We start from the raw sequence: 7213 nt of genomic DNA, 5'->3' as shown, positions 1-7213 counted from the left end.
TCTAGTCGGCCTGACTCATAGTGACCCCTCCTTGGGTTTCTGAGGCAGTATCACTAAGGAAATAGATTGCCCCATCTTCCTTCAGAGGCAGTCAAATGCTGTAGGCACAATACCACCAGAGCTCCTACTGTGTAGTAATGGGTCAGGTATGTCATTCTCTTCAACTTTACCAGATATTAGCAAATTTCTCTCCAAAGTGCTTTAGACAAGTCCTGAAACTTCCTGCTGCCTCACTTATTTATCAGTCTTTTTTACTAATCTGGTTGTTTTTATTAAAAAAGTTGAAGAGAATGACATACCTGACCCATTACTACACAGTAGGAGCTCTGGTGGTATAGTGCCTGAGGCATTTGACTGATAACCTGAAGGCTGGTGGTTCAAACCTACCAGCCAATCCTCAGAAGGAAAGTTGGGCAACCTACTTCTGTAGTGTTACTGCCTTGCAAATCCAAGGAGGGGTTGCTATGAGTCAGATCTAACTTGGTGGAAGTGAGTTTGGTTTTGGTTTAGGTAGCACAGACACTCACACTTTTGCACAGGGAACACATTCAAGAATATTAGTGCAAAAAAATAAAAGAAATAAAAGAATATCTGTGCAACATTATATGTCACTAAGGTCTGCCACTTGGAGAATGGTTTTTAAAATATTGTCTTTTTATACAAAAGAAGGCTTTATAATTCTTAAAATGAATGTTTCAGAGTAACATGCATCTAATGATTAAATTTAAAAAAACATGATAGGCAACCAAAAGAATAACATAATATATACAGCATGATACCATTTATATAAAATTTGACAAAATGCAAAAGAAGGACTGTATATTGTTATTGAACACATATGAATGGAAATGACAAACAAAAGATTGAGATTATCCAGATTAAGATCAGTGGTTAACTCTGGGAAGAAAACAGCCAAATGAGGTGAAGAAACTTTATCTAGGCAGGAGTCAACATTTTGAAAATTGTCATTTATATTATTTCTTACAAATATAAGAAGCATGTATGCAAAAATGTTAAGGTTTGACAAAGCTACTGGGGAAGATGGATACATGGATGTTACTTCTGTTAATTCTCTTTATTTTTGTTTCTGATAAATTTCATGGTAAAGCATGATGTAGACAGAAAAGGATGGATAAGAGTGAGATATCCAAGATGGAATGATGATTATGGATTTATGAGTGATGAAGAACACATTGGAGTTCAATCTTGTAGACTTAATGTCTTCTTCACCAAGTGTGCTTTTCAACGCCCTCTCCCTGTCCTCTACCTCCAACCACTTCCAGCTTAATATACACTTCTGGATTCAGACAAGTGGAGACAGAAAAGTAGCATTTCCTGGCTCACTCTAGGGTGTGTGTGACTGGAATTCACTTTCCAAGATTATAGAAACAAAAGACATTTTCAGATAGTAACTGATTGTGACCTTAGAGTCATGGAGTTCTGGGGTTCACAATTGGAGGTCCACTGAGGTGGTGATAGGGGCAAAAATCTGTTTGGTTGCCGTTGAGTCATTTCCAACTCATGGCGACCTCCTGTGCACAGTACAGAGCTGCAATCCAGAGGGTGTTCAAAGTTATGACCTTTTGGAAGCAATTCACCAGGTTTTACTTCTGAGAAACTTCTGGGTGAGGCTGGACCACAAATCATTTTTTCAGTGAGTGCTTAACTGTTTGTGCCCCCAAGAGTTTAGAAAAATGGTAAACGTTTAGGTTGTTCTGGTTACCTCATGCCACTCTGACAAGAATATACCACAAATGAGATGACCTTAACAAACAGGAATTCATTCTCTCACAGTCTGGAGGCTTTAAGTCCGAGTTCAAAGTGCCAGGCTCTAGTTGTTGTTATATGCCATTGAGTCGGACCCGACTCATAACGACCCCTTCTTGGGTTTCCGAGGCAGTATCACTATGGAAGTAAATTGCCCAACCTTCCTTCCAAGGAGTAGCTAGTGGGTTTGAACCGCCAGCCTTCTGGTTAACAGTCAAATACCTTAGGCACTATGCTACCAGGGCTCCTGCCAGGCTCTAGGGGCTATGTGAAAGCCCCTCGACTTTGGGCTTTAGCTCTGCCTCTTGCTCCAGGCCCACTGAAGCCAGAGACATCTCTGCACTCAGGCAGCTACTGGCTGCTGAAGCTAACAAGCCCAAGATCAACAAGTAAAATGGCACAGCCCAATGTTACCAAACCACACAGCGGGCCATTAATTCAAGTCCATTGTAAGTCCCACAGTTGGCAGAGCATGGCAGGCTGCTGAACAACGACACAGCTACATGCAGGGTCTATGCGTACCATAAGCTAGAGACCATTTCCAAAGTGGTTTCTTATATACAGGAAGCAGACCCCATATCTGAAGGCAGCTACTCAGCTGCTTGTTGGAGATCCCACCATGGAGTTGATTATCAGTCTCATCATGGGGAATACCACATCCAGCTGCCCAGCCATTCAACCAGGCCCAGCCAAGTTGACACACAAACTGAACTACCACATAAGTAATAGGAGCCCTGGTAGCGTAGTGCCTAAGGCACTTGACTGCTACCTAGAAGGCTGGGGGTTCAAACCCCCCAGTAACTCCTTGGAAGGAGGGTTGGGCAATCTACTTCCATAGTGAGACCACCTTGGAAGCCCAAGGAGGGGTTGTTATGAGTCACGTCCGACTTAATCGCACATAACAGCAACAACATAGGTCGTATGGTATTTTTCCATATTAAATGACATCACACTATTACTTTATCGAATATATTCAGATCTTTGGCATTCTTGCTCATTTTCTCAGGAGAAAATCTTAATATTTGCATTTCTGGGCCAAAATATATGTACATTTTAAAGGTTTTTTCATTCAGGGTGCTCAATTAACTCCAGAGTGATTTTCACCTTCTATTCCCCAATAGGACTAAGTCTTTTTCATTTTAAAATTCCCTTTGTATGAAAAAGTAAAAGGGAGATGAATGCTCTGCATAGTGTCTTTTGTTCTGGTCTTTACATCTTAGAAGTTATCCCAAGACTTCCTCATTTCTGGTTGCTGTTGTTATCTGCGGTGGAGTCAGACCCGACTCATAGCGACCCCTCCTTGGGTTACAGAGGCAATATCACTACGGAAGTAGGATTGCCCAACCGTCCTTCCGAGGAGTGGCTGGTGGGTTTGAACCGCCAGCCTTCTGGTTAGCAGTCAAGTGCCTTAGGCACTACACTACCAGAGCTCCTCCTTTCCTGGGTATTATCCCTCAATCCGGAGTTCCTGGGTGGTGTGAACAGTTAATAGGATCAGCTGTTATCTAAAAGTTGGGGGTTCGAGCTCACCCAGGGTGCCTCAGAAGACCTGATAATCTACTTCCAACAAAGTCATAGCTCAAGGATAAAGCACGTGGGGTCACCATCATTCGGAATTGACTCAATGGCAGTGTTTTTTTTTTTTTTAGATCCCTCACTTCCTTCCCGCTCTGTGTTTGCTTCCCTCAAGTACTGAGCCCTCATACCGCTCCTTCTCTCCTTCGCTGCTCAGAGCCTTTCACAGAACCTCCACCAGGCCTCCTTCCATTCTCAAAATGCTCTTAGGCCTTTATTCATCCCTGTATTTTTTTCTTCCATTGAAGTTGTAATGGCCACAATGAAGGTTTACTTCATCTGAAATGTAGGGAGAAAGTTTTCAATTTAGCTAATTCACACTAAACTGTTAATGTCAGATAGGTAGCTTAATAGGTTAATTCTCCAATAGGACCTTGGTAAAGGGTTTCAGAAGACAGTCTTTTTGGTGGAGGATTTCTAACTTCCAGTTCTGGGTAGCAACTGCTAGGTATACAGCAAAGCCTGGTTATAATTCTTTTAGAATTTGCCTTCATGTCATTACTTTATCTTTTGACCTACAAAAGCATATTTTAACATTTTCCTTTCTGGGTGGCTACTTGGTTTGTTTGATGGGCTAGTACAGCCCTAGTCTATAAATAAAACACTGCTTACTTGAAGCAAGCTTTATTATATGGATACTATCATCACGATTATTATTGTTGTTCATTAGTATTGAACTCCCATTATGTATGTGATAAAAATTAAAAAAAAAAAAAAAAAAAAAACTTTCACTGCCATTGAGTCTATTCTGACTCATAGCAACGACCACATGACTTCTAAGGCTGTAAATCTTTAGTGGGTTTGAACCGCCAGCCTTCTGGTTAGCAGTCAAATGCCTTATCCACTGCACCACCAGGCCTCCATATGTATGTGATAGTTTATTGTTTTTTTCAACAAAACAAAGAAAATGCAAGCTAGCATTCATGAAATTTATAATTCAAATGAAACAACACAGACAATATATACAGAAAACAGTATAGGAAATAAGTTAACTATATTCAAAGTTGGGAGCTCTGGTAGCATAGTGCCTAAGGCACTTGACTGCTAACCAGAAGGCTGGCAGTTCAAACCCACCAGACACTCCTCGGAAGGAAGGTTGGGCAATCCTACTTCCGTAGTGATACTGCCTCGGAAACCCAAGAAGGGGTCGCTATGAGTTGGGTCCGACTCGACGGCACATAACAACAACAACATATTCAAAGTTAACATATATAACACAATTGCCATGTTTTAGAGACTGAAGTGCATATTGACTGTTTCTAGGTGTGAAAATGCACGCTAGTACAATTTACTTAATTATATCAAGCTTGCTTCCAGGAATGCAAAAATGAATGAACACATTTCTTAGTATTTACTTTCACTAGTTTTTAGGTAAATGAAATTAAATAAGATTATCAAAGGGGACTGTAATCTTATTTATATCCTGAATAAAACATGGTTCCTAGTAAATCTGACATATATACTAACACATATGTCACATCTGACAACCTTACATGACTTTGCAAAGACTTTTAAGTAGCTCTGTTCTTAATTGCTAAGGAATCCATTAGAGGATTTAACTTTTTGCTGTATTTGGTAGATTTTTTTCCCCAAGTATTGTTTATTAAAAATGATTACTAAGGGATCAACCTAATCAAGCATTTTTAACTTTGTGAATTCTGCTGTGTCTTACCTGGGTTAGAGATAATAAGAAAGTTTTATGATAAAATATATCATATCTCTGTTGACTCATTATGATAAAACAACCAATGAGAAGAGCACATAGAACTTTCACATATACTTTGTGGACTTTTAGAGCACGTCTAACAGCAGTATTGCTGTTAATATCATGTTTCATTAAAGAAGCAAGCTACAGATTGTGGTAGCAGTCGTAGGATATTAATACAGATCTTGATATCTACCTGTAAGTGGACTGCTCAGTTGAGTCTGTTTTTTTTTTTTTTTGCTTAATATGATGTTTTTGTGATTTATCCATGTTGACAAGTGTATCAATAGCTCTTTTATTATATTCATACAATGGAATTCTACCCTACAATGAGAAAGAATGAGCCACTAGTACACTCAACAACATGGAATGAGCTAATGATGCAGTCAACAGTGTGTATGTCCATGGGAATCCATCTCTTACTGATGGTCATTTGTGATGTTTTAGTTTTGGCTAAGGAGCTGAGGTGGTGGAATGGTACAGTGTTTGTCTGCTAACTGAAGGATGGGCAGTTAGAACTCGGCTCTGAGGGGGAAAGGACTTGGTGACCTGCTCCTGTAAAGATGGCAGTCTAAGGAAATCTATGGGGGCAGTTCCACCCTGTCATACAGGGTCACTGCAAGTCAGAATCAACTCACTGGCACTTCACGAGAATTTTTGGATATTACGAATAAAGCTATTCAAAACATTCTTGTTCAAGCCTGTTCTGGACATATGTACTCATTTATACTGGGTAAATACCTGGGATGGAATGCATATATTTTTAACTTGTTTAAAAACTGCCAAGCAGTTTTCAAAAGTGGCTGTACCATTTTATACTCTCACCAAAAATGTATGAGAGTTCCCATCGAGATACATCCACACAAGCACTTGTTATTGTCAGACTTTACAATTCTAGTGACGCATAATTTTAATTAGCTATTTCCTGGTATCTTGTCATGTGTTTATGGGCCACTCAGATGTCTTCCTTGCTGAAGTGAATACTCAAGGGTTTTGTTCCTTTTAAAAATTTGGGTTATCTTCTTAGTATCACTTTGTTTTTGTTTGTTTACATATTTTGGATTTAAGTTCTTTGTAAGATCAATCTTTCTCTATATATATCTATCTAGACAATATTTTCTGTGGCTTGCCTTTCATTTTTTTTGCTACAGTTTTTCAATATTTTCTTTAATAGTTTACAGATATTTGTACTTGTCATAGTCCAACCTAGTAGTAACTTCATAAATATACATATGCTTTTATTAGTTGGTACGACACATGGGAAGGAAGATCAGCAGTGATTTTTTCTGATAGACATTTCTCCGCTAGCTGTTATTCCCCCCTAAGAGCTGATTATGAAACAGTTTTCTACAATTCATACATTAGCCATTTATTTATTTATTTCTGATGATCTTGGTTGTAACAAATGATCACCATAAAGCCTTTTTGTCTCTTTGTTTTTGGTTGATTGGTTGTTTGAGTCCTTGGTGAATCATTCAGGATTCATGATCACAGGGTTATCTCAGCTGGCTCTGGGCATTTTAGAAATCATGGTTTCAGATTTTTTTCTCCTTCTTTACCCAAAACAAAACAAAACAAAAACTTGAAAAGTAATGCCCAGTAATTGAGCAACTTCATTTTTTATCTTCTGAGAGTCTGAGAGACAGAATTTAGTGATGGTGGTGGTAGCATCAGGAATTAGCACATTATCCGTTAAGAACCCCTTAATTCTATGAACATCAAATTGTTAAAGGATGCTCTTGGGACTTCTGAAACCTCGCAATAATTTTCCTGGATGTGTGCTTTCTGGTTAACAGAAATAACCTGATCTCATATCAGGTAAATACTCCTGGAGAAGTTTATACCTGTGGCAGAACAGAGAGCAGTTGAAATTGGAAATGTGACCCCATCAGGAAAAAATGTAGCTATTTTGGGATTCTTGATGCTGTTATGTGAACATCCTGTTTTCTTCCATGGTGATGTTGTCTTGGAATAAGAGAACAATGACTGCTATAGAGGCAGAGTTCCAGGAGGAGGAAAAGGAAGAGGAAGAGACTATGGGTGATAATGCAGGTAGTTAATAATGATGGCAAACACGTAAGGATGTTGAATGAATTAAGAGTTCAAATTGTTAAAGTAATTTGTGTGACTTTATTTTCTTTTTTTTTTAAATTGTGATTCAGGTGA

The sequence above is a fragment of the Orycteropus afer genome, unplaced genomic scaffold, assembly GCF_000298275.1.
Source record: "Orycteropus afer afer isolate SDZICR_OR568_19922 unplaced genomic scaffold, OryAfe1.0 scaffold00029, whole genome shotgun sequence".
In the NCBI taxonomy this organism is placed as follows: domain Eukaryota; kingdom Metazoa; phylum Chordata; class Mammalia; order Tubulidentata; family Orycteropodidae; genus Orycteropus; species Orycteropus afer.
The sequence above is the reverse complement of the archived record's forward strand: the minus strand, read 5'-3'. Positions refer to the sequence as shown.